The 17491-nt window shown below is 36.6% G+C and overlaps 1 protein-coding gene across 2 annotated transcripts in view; it reads left to right on the top strand.

The window, feature by feature from the left end:
* Positions 1 to 9156: 9156 nt before the first annotated feature.
* Positions 9157 to 17491, top strand: part of LOC150083015 (uncharacterized) — a 487383-nt gene continuing 479048 nt past the window's right edge. For both annotated transcript variants that reach the window (XM_090377743.1, XM_090377741.1), the window contains exon 1: positions 9157 to 9302. The gene's annotated coding sequence lies outside the window, so the exon portion shown is untranslated. The remainder of the gene's footprint in view (positions 9303 to 17491) is intronic.

The raw sequence follows: 17491 nt of genomic DNA, 5'->3' as shown, positions 1-17491 counted from the left end.
CTTCAGGCAGGGCAAACGTAAGCAACAAGGATATTTACCATCTAAAACAAGTACAGTTTATGTATGAACTATACGTTTATGTATGAGGACCCTTACGGCATTCCTTAAATAATTTTTAGGATCACATTTTGTTCTGTCAAAATGAGAGAAACTCTCCCCTATTGCTTTTATTGACCCAATGAAAAGGAAATATAATCATCTTCTGCTTTTAGCGCTATTTTCTGCTTGTCTCAAGCATAGTACACGGTTTCAATTTTATTTTACATGTTAATAAACTCTGAAAAAAAATCTACTAAAATATCAATAAAATATTAAAATTAGCCCCCCAAAAGGGACTCCAGCTTGTGTTTAGAGCTAGTTCTCGTGGAGCACTATAACAGGAGTTGACTGTATTAAAATCATGGAATCACGCGATATGGTCAACATCAAATAAATTCAACAACCAATACTACGTTTATATGGGCAAAAAAAAAAAAAAAAGGAAAAAAAAGGAATTATATTATGGATTTCCAAAATAAAAGGACGAGGTGTTGGTATACACGAAAGGCTGACGGCTACAATAGTAAAAATCTATTGAAATCATGACTGTCCGAAGTGACAATATCCTGTTACTTCTTCTGGGCATCCGCTTCAAGAATGAGTAACTGTGAGATCGAATCATGACCTACTACTTAGCAATTAGGAGAATACTTTAAACCGACGCCAGGATCAATCCATATTTGGTAGAACAATGATCAGAAAACGGCGAATTTGGGGTTTGAAGCCGTCACCTGTTCGCGACTTACTACTCGTTTCAGCCACAAATCAGAAACACACTCCAGCGATGTTTGAGTCCTTGCGATTGCACTGTAGGAGATTGTAACAGGTATCGTGGAATCATGATACAGTATTTTATACAGATGGCTAAAGGCTAAAATGTGGAGGATGAATGCGTCCATTCGATTAATTCCGATGAATCCATCAATGAATGTGTCGCTTCTACTCTATAAGCTAGGGAGGTCAACCCAAAGGAGATTTCTACCTATAATGCAATATCCATTGAGCTGTTCTTGAGTGGTTCAAGGAAAGTGAAAGTAAATTCGGTTACTTTTCATTGCCCGGAAGTGGGGGATTCCAGATCTGAACCGTACTTAAATTCTTTTGGACGCATTAGAACGTTATTACGAACCTGAGGGTGCATAAGTTCAAATTGAGGAAAGACAGTTGTAGAACAGATGTGCGGAAATTTGCCTTTAGCCAACCACTTTAGCCAGTGGTTAATTGCTGGAACAAACTTCCATCTGTCGTTGTGGAAGTTGACAGCTTAAATAAAGTAGTCTGCTATCCTCATCATTGAAGAAACTCGATCAATTTTTGCTACTGTTTGTTATTACACCATATACGTTTCGGCTACTAGTTAAATTCAATCTAAAATTCGAGCACCGAAGATACTACAAGACATTAAGGTTCGGTCTGTAATATTTTGGCTGAGAATTAAAGATGCACTGTATGCTAAACAGCGGAGTTAATGTTTTAAAAGTTAAACTTTTAAATATATGTTACTTATATAGTTGCAAATCATCGACAGCTACGTAAAATGTATTTCACTTAAATTAAATGAACCATTACGATAAACCCCGAGACATTACAAATACCACGAATCTCATACGCAAACTGATATTCAGTTGAAGTCTCAGTACTCCTACAATATGCTGTACAATCATTTCATAGTTCTCCACTTCATACAACTCAGGCGGTACAGGTGGACAAACGTTATACACTTCTTAAAAGCCTATCTACATATTAAAATCTTCCCATTTTGAACAACGGAGTATAAAATCCCATTTTCTAAAACAGTAGGATACCATGCAAATAAAATTTGGAATGGAAAGGATAAAATACTGACAATAAGGCATCGATCTTTTAACTTGCAATGCTATAACCATGAGTGGGTTTCTTCAGTGTTATTCTACAAATAAATAGCATAACTTTCTAAAAATACAGGGTAAGCACAGAATTTTTCATGATAAATTTAAATTTCGTAGACGGATATTTATTACCTCAACGGAATAAAACAATTCTTTTTGGGCAAAGTATCCAATGAAGTGTTCGATATGGCCATCTTGATTTCAATTACTAAGGTTAGTCGAGAAACAGAATTACTCAAGGTTATTAGAATGTTCTGGATCAATATCGAAAACCTCTTTTAATCATACTTCAATTCTAATAAATTCGAAGGCCGAGTTTTGTAAAAACGGCTTTTCAAAAAGTTCCATAACCAAAAGTTGCAAGGATTTAAATTCTGGCTTTACGGAGGCCATTCAAATATAATATCAAAACTCTGACCACTCAGATTATGAATTGTTAACCTTCTTAAGAATGTTAGTTACACTTACATGGAAATGAGATCCCACTCCATCTTGCTGGAATATGGTTCTACCATATGTACTTGTTTAACCAATTCAGGCAAAACGATGCCTGACAACATCGCATCAAGATCCTTTACAACATAAGCCACGACTTGAGGCCTCGCTATCCGAGGAAGCCACCCCGTTTCCTTTTGTTAAGATAAAAATGTATAATTACACATATTTGGCATCTCTTCACAGGTTTTGGACCTCATCATCTAAATCCATCCCTGCATGGCATACAAGTATTTCTCCGGTTACTGTAGCAAATTTTAAGTATCCCCTTAACTTCCTCAAAAAAAAAAAAAAGAAAAAAAAAAGGGCAATCAAAATCGCGACGTATGGGTGTCGACAGTGCTATAAAGATAGAAATACGCCTCATCTGTCCACAACATATCAGCTAGCAAATCTGAGTTTTTAACTAATCTATAAATGTTAGCAAAATCCATCCTGTTCACACGATCATTTAAGTTATTGACTGAACAAGATTTGATCTTGTATAGATGTGGCATAAACGTTTGCCTCATAACTTTTAATTATTCGCTGTGGAATATCCGGGCACAAATGTATAAACCTCCAATGTTGAAGCAATTTCTTTAACAGTTTGTGATATTTTCTCAGCTGTGTTATTTGGAGCAGTTGACCCACCATTTCTAGGACGTCAACACCACTTCCTGTACATTCAAAATTTTGCGCGAGGGTTATGAGCGTTTTGGCGGAGCATGGATTAGAACTCTTCTCTATCTTTCTTTCTCTTTTATAGGCTTTAAGTCATGGCAGGGCAAAAGGGCAATTTTTATAATAACAAACGCTAAAAGTAACATTCTTCAGTTATTAGTACTAGCAATTAAATATCGGATGCATCGTTTCCAGTCTATCTATTTCATGGACTGTTGAATGGTAGTTAGCCAATCACACTAAAATATTGAAAGTTATTTTGGACTCGCCTTGTACACTGAACTTCGCTTCGAAAAATAATGCTAACGTGAATACTTGCAACCACATAATCTGGCGACGTATAGCATCTCAACTATCAAAAGGGTACAATGGATTCATTGCTAATTACTAAATATTTGTCCAAAACAAAACATAAATAAATAAATAATAATTTCAACGGAATCCAAAACTGACTGTGGTAACAACTTTATATGTTGACTTGCTGGAAACTAAGAATATGCTGAATTGGAAGGAAGCGTTGCCCTTTTAGTCTTCATCGATGCGACGAACGTTCCTATAACAAACTTCGTGAGAGATCATCATAGAAAAACATCCAGAAAACTTGTTATCAGTCATCAAGCTGCTTAGGTGACCAGTCCGGTCACTTGAGCTATCCATAGAATACTTGTGAATATAACCAAAATCAAAATTTGTTTTGCGCCCTTTGTAAAAGATATCCTCTAGGAGGGGAGCTCCATATGCCAGAATGTACTTCAAACGTGGCCTGCATTTTGTTATGGAAAACAAACTATACACATATTATAAACAAAACTATCAAATTTCAATAAAATGGTTATCAAAGGGGATGGAAGACTTAACACATCTTTACCATTTAATTCGAGGTTACCAGAGAGGCTCACGCTGTACCACAAACATAATAGGTGCATGCCATCTGAATGAGAAAATTAAACGATATTTCGTGTCTATTTGTAATCAAGATGAACGATATTACAGATGTGTGCATTAATGAAGTGATGCCGGTAGAACAGTTCTTGAGAATAGAAGGAACAGCTGATATGCGATTGAAGTGTAGTAGTACAAGGATAGCTGATAATCCTTCACTTCACCGCCTGGATCACGAGTCTATTAACAGTCACTCGATGTTACTGAATCATGAAGCTTTCAGAATTTCCATATCCCTCTTACCTCTATTTGATACTTGCCACTAATTATGCAATTCTATACAGAAATAACGATACCACCGATCTGAATGCATCTGAGTAGCCAATAATGGCTAAGTTTTAAACATCTGTCAAATTAAGTTTTAAGATGAAGAATCTCTAAATAATATGACACTTTCCAACTACATTCTAATCAAGTGTTGAAGACAAGTGTTGAAAATCTAGACAGAGGTGGAAAACAAAGAAGAAATATCCTTGGCTATTTAAACTACGGGTACTCACTCTGTGTCAGGACGTAACTACAAATTCTCTCACCCCCATGATCCTTTTGAATTAGCCCCACGTTCTTTTATAACCAAACAAAATCACGCCGTTTGCCCCCCCTTCCCCCCGCGGTGGTAGTCTTAGAGGAATAGTAGTTTTGCCACTGTTACTAGTCAAATTCATTATCCAATACAAGTATTACGTGAATTTTATATTCTGAGAGATCATATGGTAATTCCATCTGACCAAGTTTACATTTCCGTTATTCTGTAGCTGGTGTTACTAAATGAAAAACAAATTTTTCCGTTTACTCTCGAAACGGCCAAGAGAGTTTAGTTTGAAAAGGCAATATTCATTGTGACTGTATACATACTGAATTAACGGTTACTAAATTTTAGGCCCACAGTTCATACAATTGGGCCATGCATTTTTCGTGACAGCGTACGGACTAAAACGCTCAACGCAAGCTAACCACAGCCATCGCCAAAATAAGGACAGAAACAAGATTCTGGAACTGCTCCACACACATTCGCCGGTGTGAATGCAACTTATTCTCCCTCATCTTAATATTAAGAGATGTTTAGGGAAAACGTGTCGATAATTCATAAACAAATGTACATCATAAACTAAACTGCACCAGCGAAATCTCATTTCTGCACGCTACTTTTCTTTATTTTATATTCAATTGCTACTGAAAAGTTTTTCGACGGTGTATAACAGTGAAAACTGACTGGGAAGATGGCTATCTAAATAATTAAATTTCCTCGTGACAGTTCTTTATCCGTTATGCAGGTTCAATACGTATATAGTGAGTTTGCCAATAAAGATAAGTGGGCGTATATACGAATATTGCTATCTCATTGGTAAATTCACTAAATATGTATTATTGAACTTGCAACTTTCTAGTAGGGAACTCGCCGTATAGTCATCTATTTACCATTAACGCGATTAAACTAGAAATTTATATGATCTACAAAGAACGAACACATCCCATTGCAACGCATGTTTTTCACAGTGAATGATGAAAGCGTTTATAGTGCAGTTTTAGTTTGATTTAAAGTTAATTTTAACTATCCAGGTGAACTTGTCTTACTTTAAGAGTGCATGAGTGAAGGGAGAGACTCGTGTTTCTTTTTAACACAGACATTTTTAAAAACCCTAGTAGTCATTGCCTCCACTTTGATTAAACCAAACTGTTAGCTCTTTTCACTGAATAAGTTTAGAGATCCAAGCAGTCTTCTCGTTAACCCATTCCTTCTATTATGTGGTTATCTCTCTCTGCCTCTTGTCTAATAGTCGTTAACCTAAAATAAAAAATGGGGGAGGGGGTTCAAGGTCATTCAAAACCATTTTGGAATGTTTATTCATGTGATTAACAGCATTAATAATGTAATAACGAGTCTGGATACTCGCATACAATTTATACTTCTCCATCGGAGCATTGCCTTTTATTTAGAGTATTGCAATACCAAGTAACTCGTCGTGAAGTGTCTCCACAATATGAATCAATGTATTAATTAGCCAATCCAGTTTGCTCATAGCTATATACAAAAAGCGACTACGCCCGATATGTAAAAATGACTTTGTGGCCTGTTTGAGCTTTTACCCTAGACTTTGACAACTATGTGCTAAGGAAGTACGTGTTTTTGGCCTATATTTTCAGATGAAAATGGGGGGGGGGGACGCTGTCCTTAGACGTAAAGTTCTCGGGAAAAAGAATGTTTCTACAAATGTTAGCGATCAGGCAAAATTCATCCAGGTTATTTTATTGACTAGCTTTCCAACTCATCTTCTTACAAAAGGGAGATGATTCTCCACTTCGTTTTGAAGACCGAATCCTTACATCTAAAAAAAATTAATAATTCACCAATATACATCTATACTATAACAGAATACTACACAGCCGTAGATGCAGCATTTGAATACTATTACAGAGTGCTGCTTTTAACACACTAATAAATGTGCGTTGAAATATAATGCCCTTCCCCTTTGCTGAAAAGAATTTCCCTAATCCTTGTGGTTTAATTTCGGCTCATAAATTCTGATTAAAGTTTTTCGTTAACCCAGCCGTTTAGCCACAGTCCTGGCTGGTTAATTCAAATATTTTAGTTTCATAATTATGTAGATTGGTACATTAAACGTGTGCGTGTAACTGGGGGATCCGTACTTTAATTTTACTACGATAACCATCCCGATTGAAACGTCACTCATATATTTTCTAACGCAAGGCGATTTCTGTAATTAGTACGCAACTAATTTACGTTTGCAGTTATTGGAACATCGAGGACAGGACGGTTGTCATAGCGACTGTAATGTAACGCAATACAGAATTCAACTAACGTATTCGGTTAAGCCTATTCCTTTCTGAGCGATATGTAAACATGGACTTGTTTACATTTCCGTGGATAAGCAGAGGTGTGTACGCGAGAACTTGTGCCTACATATTTCCGCTTTCTTCTGCCATTTTCTCAAACGCATTCATCATCTCATTTATTTGGTGACAAATCGAAACGAGATGTACTTTACTTGAGTGTGCTGCAAGGGAGAGAAATTGTCAGCCACAATTAAGCGCAAATCTCTTCAACATTACTACGAACTCTCATCTCTCTCGCGTTTCGCTTATTTTCTAAATTATCCTCATTGCCTTTCTAATACTAATCTAAAAACTACAACATTAAATTTAGTACTGTACATAAAAAAACTAACTTGAACGATTAGGTAATTTTCTTTATTGTAAGATGTATTTTGTGTTTGTAAAACTTGTTTTTTAGACATTAAAACAGCAGACAAAGCGACTCCACATGGATTTAGAATTATGTGAACAGGCGGTAAACAGGATCTCCGATTGTATGGTCTAGAATTGGAGATCCTGTTTACTGCCCGTTCGCCGCTAGTGTAGTTCTCATAGCGAAGTCAAGTTCGTTCGAATGATAGATATCTTTCAAATTACGAGTCTCACGTCCACTCCTTCCTGAGTCGATGGCAGAATTGATATATCAAGGGAGTGCTATGTTCAAATTTACACTCATCAGCACTTATCTGTAATAATATGTTTTGGTGAAGGAGCATGAATGGATAGCATAAACGCGGAGACGGTCACTGATATTCGAAATCCTCCTCTTACTTAGAGGTCCATAGCAGCATATGAACAAGGCAACAAAATTCCTATTATGATAAATTAAGTGCCGCAATTTATTTCATACTATGAGATATTTTATAATCCACTTTCAAACAGTCTGAATCAGACAAAAATTCGGATTTGCCAACACGATGTCGAGAACAATGATAATTCGCACGTTACTAAAGTTTTTGGGTGCAAAATCACTTGGAGTCCATGTCAGTTTTCAAGCTGTACAGTACTTTGTGTAGCTTGAAACATACCTCAAAGTAGAAGCAAACAAAATTTTAGTACTGTTCAATGGCAAGCTGTAGAAGACAATTTAGGAAGAGAAATGTGGGTTTATAATTGCGTGTTTAAGTGTAGAAGAGAAAAAGAAGGCGCTTTAAATAGATATACATACACAGTGTTCAGTAATGCACTAGCTATACTTGCCAAAACTTAAGCTTGGATGTTTTGGTCTTGAAGGAAATTAGTAGTAAAAAAAAAAAAATCCCTTCGGCTCTAATAATTTAAAACCTAAACCTGGCTCCAACCCAAAGATAAACGTGCCTTTTCTATTAGTTTATTGTACAAAAGACAAAAACGCGACACTTCCACGAGTTTAGTGTACCAATCAAGTTTCCTTAATTTATTCTACACCCATTTGCAGCATGTGGACAGCATTAGCTAGGGAGTGAAAAACAACAAGGAAAGGGGCAAGGTGTTGCTCACATGGGCATTTGTAAAGACTGCTTTCGAAACGAATCAGCCTTAGAAGGAACAAAAGACTGCATTACAACCATCTCTGGAAACAGCACTCACCCTTTACGCATGTAAACTACTTCGCCCCAAGACATCGCCTCACTCAGAGGTCTAGCTCTCCGGTAGGCGAGTCGGAGCCTTAAAACAACACTTGAACGCACCAATCTGCTTTCGCCGGGCGCAGTTCCAGGCCTAATGGCTCCTAAGGCCACGCTGTTCCTCCCTAACAGATAAGCGACGTTCAAGCCGCCATGGTGGGAGGAAACAGCCTTTGTTGCTAGGCTAGGTCATACGTGGAGGGCTTTTAGAACGAATGGACTGATTTGTTTACTCGGTTAACTCTCCCCTTGATCGACCAGGCATGTACGTCTAAACTGCTCAAACCAAGATTGTTAAGAATACATTACTTACTTTAACCACTGCCGGCTTTCTTGGTGGAGCATCAAAATGGCGTCCTCACATCTTGTGTGACACAATAAATTCATCTCGAAAAACGGCAGATTTTTTTTAAACAAAGCACAAAGATAGTTAGTTTCAAAGTAGTCTCACAATCCTAGTATCCACTATGTTAAACACTGTCTCTAAATTCAACTTCATCTTCAACAATTTCATCTGCGAATCGGTTTGTTCACAAAGCATTTACAAGACAAGAACGACAACAGACTTGGCAAGGAGCCAAGCGTGGGCTTGCATGAGAGGGCTGCGCTGAAGCAGAGCTCATTGACCAATGAGCTTCGTGTAAGTGCTCACGCCTGCTATGAGAACGATACAACTACACGACGAGGGACGCACCGTACGATAGCTCCTTTGCGGACGCTGCTGGTTCTCCTAAGTGTAGTTGTGTCGGGAAATAAAAGTAGTGTGTAGGGCTGTAGCTATAAACACGTTTGGATATAGGTTAAATATATATTTACAGAAATTTGGACTAGAAGTGAACTTAAAACGTTTCGGGTAAGTACTCTGTGTTTTTATATTTAATTTTTCGACACTCGCGGCGCAGAATAGTGACAACGTGAAAGAGGACAGCCCACGGTCGCTCCCAAAAGTTATTTTCGGCTTTACGAAGTTTACGAAAAGGCAGCCGAAGTTGAGCCATTTCCAAACGGGACGCGTCATCACCAAACATTACGAGAAAATTATTAAAACGAAGAGACAATTTGTATATTTGAAATGAGGAATCGAATACTTGTATACGTTACGGACACGGTTTGCTCGAGCACGGTGAGCGAAAGTTACGCCGGCGTATACACGAGAGGTTACCGGGAGCTCGAAGAAGAAATTCGGGGTAACTCGCTCTTGTTTCTTGTTCCGTTCATTTCTATTGCTACCAAAGTTTGGAATTCTTACTTAAGCCGGGTTACTTAAGGAAATGGAACATAAATGAACAGTAGCAGATGGTCACGACAGTTTATAGGATATAGATAGATTGACTTCCTAAATAAATGGAAGACTAATACAACTTTGTTGTTCAGAATTAATGATAATAACGAATGTGTTCTTGGTGCGTGTGTATACAGACACACAACTCATCTCAAAAAGGAGAAAACTTCAGTAATAAAACAGAACTGGCCTGCATGTTCCACTTATCTATAATTTCGAATTTAAGTGCTATACATTTCTGAAAGCTACCGAAATATTAATTCCTCCGTTACGATTTCTGCATTCGCATAATGTGTTTAACTAAAGATCGTTTATGTTCATAATCTCCCTCAAAAAAACTTGTCGGTATTATATTAAAAAAATAAATAAATAAAAAAATACACTCTCGAGTCTCTTCTCCCCACTACTTGCAAGTAAAACTGATAACTTAAGCATTACGTATAAACTATCCTCCCTTTCACCTTGATATTGTAACATGAGACTTCACAGGAATACTTCTTTGGGTCCCTGAATGTATTGCTAAGACAATTTTATGAAGGGATAGCTCGGAAGGAGTCCGATCGTATCATAAGTCCCTCTGGTCTTGCTCCACGTGCTATTCTCTTCTTTCGGGAAGTGAGTTGACTACACCAATTGAACACATTTTTCAACCTGTCTGAACTTAGGGATTAAAACCTCTACATGCGGAACTGTTTGCTCTTTAATTTCATCAATCTCTGCACTACGTATTACGACTTCAACTGAGGCCCAGCCAGTTATTAATATTAAACCCGTCGTATGCAATATTTGCATTTTATAATGGGCAGAGAAATCATTTAGATCTGTGAAAAAACAGGTCTTCGAAAACACCTGTTGAGCTAACTCTATTAGTCGAAGTTCCAAGAATCAAAGAACGCTACAGCCACTTTGCCAAAAACACTTTCAAAGCATTAAAATTATGGACTCGCGCCTATTTATTTATTATTCTTAACACAGGGCAAAGGAACGACAAATTCGGTCCGGAAAATTGTCGAATTACAATTAATGAAGAGGAAATTTCAGCGACACCCCGATCGGAAACTCCGTATAATGGTGCTGGCCTACCATCCGGTAGGCCAGCACCATTATACATTTGCTATAAAACAAATGCTTTGTTTTATAGCAAACAGACTGTACCTTCCTAACGAATAAGTATAATTGTTCTGGCATTGTAATCTGACGGATCAATAATATGTGACATTCTTTACTAAGTCAATCTTTAATAATGTGACATTCTTTGTATCAAATGACAAAAACTTTTCAAGATAGCACTGAAAGTTTTTTGTTTTATTTAGGGAAAAACAACAAAAAACTAGTTTTAATACTACGGTAGTAAATAAAATATGTATCTTACCAAATCTGAGCTAGTATCTAAATTGTTAATTTAGTTGGTACTGTACGTTTCCGCATAGGAATAATAAGAGTTAAATTCTAAATGATTTATGCCCTTCCGCGTGCAAAATTCCGAAAACAACTGTTTGTAATTCAATAGTGTATTGCAACAACTTAGCTTACAGTCGTTATACTCTCAGAAAACAAGTTTTGATCAGATCAATCAGAAAAAACAAGTTTAGCTAAGCAAAAAAAGCACAAAACATGCGCAAAGCCGTTAACTTCCAATTTAGGCATTTAAATATCATTACACATAGATGCGACACACTTAACCCTCCCCCCTTTTAATATGCGGTGTAGCATAGTTTAAATGTTAATTATTACGCAAACCTTTACTATTTTCACATTGGAAACACCGAAGTTACTTTACGTCAGCTTTCACTGCCTTTGTTACCAGTCATCTGTTACAGAATGGTTATTCTTAATTATGTTTCAATTACTTAACTTATTCCAGCCCCACGAAAGCATGGAACATGCACTTATGAAACCATCTTTGAAACTGCTTTGCTTAACCGAATACTGTACACAGAGTAGTAAGACGATGACCTTCAGTGAAGCACCTGGGTTTTGCTGTATTTTGGGCACGCGGAACGGACTAAATCGGGCAGGAAGGCTGAGGAGAAATTATTCCATTCCCAAAACTATCCGATAATTTGTATTTTTGTGGTGGTTAGTGACTGCTGTGACGCTTACACTTACCAGACAGCCACTTTCTAAAGTGTCTCACATTCTGTACAAATAAGAAACGCCCAAATTTCACTTTTGTTTTGTGGTTTCTGTTTTTACAAAGCTTTCTAAATTAAAACCAAAATTTTTCAGACAAGAATCTGCTTAACGTATACGCTCTGCGTGCTCTATTAAGTGCAAATCATACCAAGTATTTAACCGAGTGAAAAAGAGGTTACTTTTTGAAAGGGCTGTACCGAAATTGCTTTGGAATTCCGATGAACACTTTTAGAAAACTCATCATTATTGATGAACAACAATAGGTTTATGGTAGCCTGACTTTTCTTGCTGTTTCAGCGTAAGTGCAAAATAGTATGATTCCTGGAATGAATGTCACATTTAGTTACTTTAAATTTGTTACAACGTAGCGCGAAGCTGCTAGCGGCGCAAACCTGCTGTCGCGTGGCAAAGACACGCGTTGGTCATGTGCATAACCAAGTTTACCATTGGGAAGCTTGGAAGGGACGGAAAAACCTGTTGATGACGGCACGAGATTTCTATTAAATGAATGCCTATTTCGTAACTATGGCTCCCGTAACTAATGGGTAAAGGAAATGCACTGTTTAGTGTTGTCGTCCAGGAACAAAACGGTTAGGATATAACCGAATGCAAACTCCTGACGTAATTTTTATAAAACTATGTGAGAGAGAGCATTACTGAACTGATAGGAAGGAAATCATGCTTACCGAAATGAGCAACACCAAGGTCTAACGAAACAAAGTTCGTTATACTTGATAAGATAAACTGGATCCAAATTTCCAGAAACTTCCGAATGGACATTGAACAGAATTTTTCATTATTAAATGGATATATTTAAAATATCAGCAGAATGCTTAGTTGGTGTGATATCCACCTTGAAAGTCTTTCCCCCACGTTCCTTTGCATAACAGGTTTATATTTCAGTCTACATGAAAAGAGGATCGTTAGAACGATATTAGCTGTTTAGGATAACTGTCAAGCACTTACCATAAAGACTATAATGGATTATATAATGGAGTGCATAGACCATATGGGCATTCTTTGGCGAGTTACCATTGCACACTCTTAAGTACTAGCTCTGGAAATCATTGTTTGGAACAGTGGCCCAAGAAAAACGAATCGCAGGGTCGTCTTAGAAGGTGTCATATTGCAGAATATCACATTCTGCTTTATCCAAAAGTAGACATCAAAATGCACAGGAGGGCTTTCAGAAGCTCAGCCTTTCAATGGAATTACTTTACAACAGATTATAATTGTACTGATGCGGCCGTCAGTACTTATGAAATGCCACAATACAGAATCCCTACATCTTAGTGCAGTATGTGGTTTTTCAAGAAATTTTTATAACTAGAGATTTTCGTGTATTCTGCATATTATAATAACCGAGTTGTTAAACGCCCTCAAGCCCGCGTGATTATTGTCAAGTCCTCTGACCATATGCAATGGCCTCAGAGTATAAACAGAAAATTTATTTATTTTAATTTAATGGCAAGATGCCATTAAATGTTTTGGAACCATGTTTTGGTTCCTAAGATAGGAACCAAAACATGGAGCTAGAAAATATAACGTGACTAGCCCTCCAGATCCAGAGTTCAGTATACTAACTGCTCTATACACAGTTCTTTTGTGGTCCTTAGACGATGGATATGCCATAATCAATAATTTACATAATCTAATAGTAGGATCAAGTAAAAGCGTAATGATTCTGCTCTAGGTTAGCAAGATGTTAAGTACTAATAACTAGATGCATTCACATCCTACTTTATTTTAGATCCATACTGGCGACTGAAAATGTTCTGTCAAAAATAACGCTTTTTTTTTATTTTTACAATTTTCAGCTCGTTTGTTAACATGGGCTGCACGGCTTTTCATCATTTGAAAATGAACAAAGAAATCACAGCGATCCATTTAAGATAACAGACAGATATGCTTGCCTAATATTTACTAGAGCAGCTGTTTGCATCTTAGCGATGTGGAAAGAGATATTATATACGGTTCTCTAGTGATAGTGTCTTTTGTGCACGTCTTTGTACGAGAATGAGTTCAACAATAATCTCATTTTGGCGAGTGTAAGCAGTTTGCATAATTAAGCTATGCTATAACCTCACCCAAATTAAGTTAGATCGTTCGGGACTGTTTCTGAACCAGTGGTACGCGTAAACGTCAGTAGTAGGCAAGAGAAGTTTGTGGGGTACGCCAACACAACTGAAATTTTGAAAAAAAAAGAACAATTTTTGTTGTTAGCTTGACAGTACTTTATTTTTGTTCTTTTAAAAACAAAGTTTTTAAAACGGTGGAGCCGAACGAAAAATTTCCTTGCACTTGTGATAAGTTATTGATATTTAAAACTGAACCTTAAAATGCTATTAAATAAGCAACAACTTTCTGAGCTTTCGATGAACAGCGTATTGAAACATGGGACTTGTTACGTTTCTGTGTTCTAGCAGAAAATAAGAAGTGAATACATACAATTAAGCCCCCACAAGAACTCCTGTCATTCGAATCAAAACTATTCATGAGAGACAAGTTTTTCTGTTACGATGGAATTAAAAACAAAATTAAGAAATCGTACATCTGCAGAAAGTGATTTAATCATAGCCCATAATTAAAACCTAGGTTTGAAAATTTGATTTCGTCCAGACAAAGTAAAATTTCAAATTAAATTGTAATTTTTCGTACTTTTTTTGATCACTGTTCATTGACGTTTGTATAAAAATGTATGCATGAATAAAAGAAGGTACTTATTTTATGCTCAACTAATTTTATTTATTCTATTTACACAATCATAAGTACTGTACGTTATTAGGCGTGTGTTGAGTGCCTAGATTACGAGGCCTCAGTATATTGCATCTATTATTTCGTGTTTGCTTGTAGTTTTCCTGAAAAGGAGAGAAGAGAGGAAAAAAATTTCTAACCTCGCTTAGGACCGATTAACTCAGCCACGTTGTGAAAAAAGCCCATAACAATTCTTCTTGTCATTGACTGGATTCGGATTCCTTTTTCACTCCGTGTGAGAGGAGGGTGCTGCAAGCGAGGGCCTCGCAAGCACAATGGCAAGTTTATTGCCTGTAGGCAATTTTTCCCTACACAATCAACTACAATTAAGTTTTCTAAAGTAGTATGGCAGAATAAAATATATACATAAAGAAAGAAAGAGGTAGAGAAACACTGGCTTGGAATATATGATTGATATATTCACGAATAGCCAGCTAGCCATTGGGAGGGAATCCTATCATAAGAATAGCAGTTTTAACGGCCACAGCCCGTGGTTACACGAACTTTGAGAAATATGCGATATGGATTAAGTGCTCTTAGAAAAGAACTCTGGCAAAACTTCGTGGAAGCGGTTTAGTTGCTTGATTTCAGGAACTGTTTATTCGTTCACGATACTGCCCCGCGTTGCACATCATCATGGAACTATTGACCTGCAGTTGTTACCATTCTAGTCTCTCCTGTTTTGCATTCCGTATTGACTGGTCTTTATTCTATTGGCCAATATATAACTCACATAATAAAAATAAAACACTGCTTGTAATCACTTCCGCCCAATGTACACACTATGGACTATGAACTCGTCTTCAGTCGTACTGTATTTAGAAAAATAAGATTTTATTCCTCTCAAAAGGACTGTGAAGACCTTGAATGATTTGCAGTTATACTTCATACAACCAAACTGAATGGGCGCACATTAATACACTTTATGCTTTCCCAACAGAAGTCTGAAGCAAAATTAGCAAACAGGATATTATTTTGCGTCCTGTAGTTCTACACTGTGAGAAGAGGAAGGAAAACAGTTATCTGAATATGCGCAGGTCGGCATAGTGTATGTCTTAACATGAACCTGTTTTACGAAGATAATTGTTCATTTTAAATTAGGATTTCAGTGATTTTTCTGAACCAGAAATAAAATTAAGTATGAAAATGTGTCCTAAAAGCTCTCTTACATGGTAACGGCAAACGTCGTGCAGTATATTCTAGAAAGTCGTTATTGAAATAAGGAAAAATTAAATGTTAACCAGGTATTCACATTTCTTTTAGTTAAAAGATTCGCAAGGTGAATGTATGTGTAGGAAGTTTGTCTAAAACTGCATATAAAAGTCTGAATAAAGAAAACGATCCTAGAATATCTCTCAAATATTTTCTCCTGAATAAGCTTAAAATTAAGATGAAATGATGTCCGCAATACAAATTTATCGTAATTTTCGAGACTGTATGGTAGGAAAAGTTATATCAACAAAATTTCACTAGAATGTTTTCCTCGTCCTTTCTGTTACGTTTCTTTTGACAGAATTCATAAAATCAGTTTACTCTGAACGTTTGTATTCACAGAAAAATATTTTTGAGAGCTGTACAGTACAGTACTGGTCAACGCGCAAATACAAGTATCTTTTACCTAAAATTACCGACCAAGTATATGTGGTTGTGTTAATCTCGGAAATAGAAAAAATCCTAAACAACGCAGAGTTTTCAAGTTTCGCAAAATCTCTAGTCAAATTTAAAAGATTCGCAGGAAATGTATGTAATCAACTCAATGATTCTACCATCGGTAATCAAAAATTACAATGCGATGATAATGAACTTTAGATTATGTTCTTCTTTTGAGTATAAAAGAGTTTCTTACAGAATCCCAACTAAGTAGCCAAAATTCTGCAATGCTGATAATGTCAATTTATCCGAGAGCAGTTAGAAAATGTAGGTAAAGCGTTTTATCCCAGGCGATGAAAATTTCTTAATTTTTAAGACATCTGATACACCAATGGAAGATCTCAAACAAATCTAATTATTGTGTAAACAAAACTCCTGATAGAGAAATACCATGCATAGTATTTTAAAAGGTACTACGTTCGAAGCATAATGTGAAGAGTTCATAGTCAAGCATATTAAAAACAAAATCTTTCATTCTGTCTCACGGTATCAAAATACGAAATTTAGAAAAACGCTATTTATGTTATAGCTGCAATTAGATGGCCTATCAATTACAGCGAAATATTAATACCGGAAACGTGGCCTAGAAGTGTTTACAATGTCCTTACGTGCACCAGTAAGACATACACCCACTCTACCGCAGGCAGTTTAATGCACTTTCATAATTCACTGTCATATACGTCTGTATACCTGGTGTGATTTTTTTTTTTTTTATTATTATTTTTTTACCTGAGATGGCTTAATATTTTTATTTTAATTAGATTTCGAGTTCCTTCTAAAACACGAAACCAATTGAAATTGCATTAAATTGCACAAAAACTGTTCACAAAAAAGTCAAATGGTGCACACTAATGTTAGTTTTAATAATATTAGTGGACCGTTTATCCACTAATATTTTAACTGCCATCCACTGATATTGACTGTTTCAGTATACGGGGCATAATATATGTCAAGGATGAAGCAGGCCACCCTTGCTTCATCCTCGAAATGTAGAATTGCAAAAAATAATCTCCATATCAGTACAGTGCATAGCTACTTGATATCCAAATGTCTGGATTCGAGTTATACATAGAAAGGAGGAATATGACGGCCTTTTCAGTTAGCGGGTTGACAGAGGTGAGGCCTCTCCCAAACCCCGCTTTTCGCAAATAGGCCTTGAGCACACTGTGGCATAAGGCAATAGAAAATTGTTGCATTAGTCTGTGTAAGTCTCCTGAAGT

This window comes from Mastigoproctus giganteus, chromosome 7, assembly GCF_048544385.1.
Source record: "Mastigoproctus giganteus isolate SK-2022 chromosome 7, ASM4854438v1, whole genome shotgun sequence".
Classification (NCBI taxonomy): Eukaryota; Metazoa; Arthropoda; class Arachnida; order Uropygi; family Thelyphonidae; genus Mastigoproctus; species Mastigoproctus giganteus.
The sequence above is the reverse complement of the archived record's forward strand: the minus strand, read 5'-3'. Positions and strand labels throughout refer to the sequence as shown.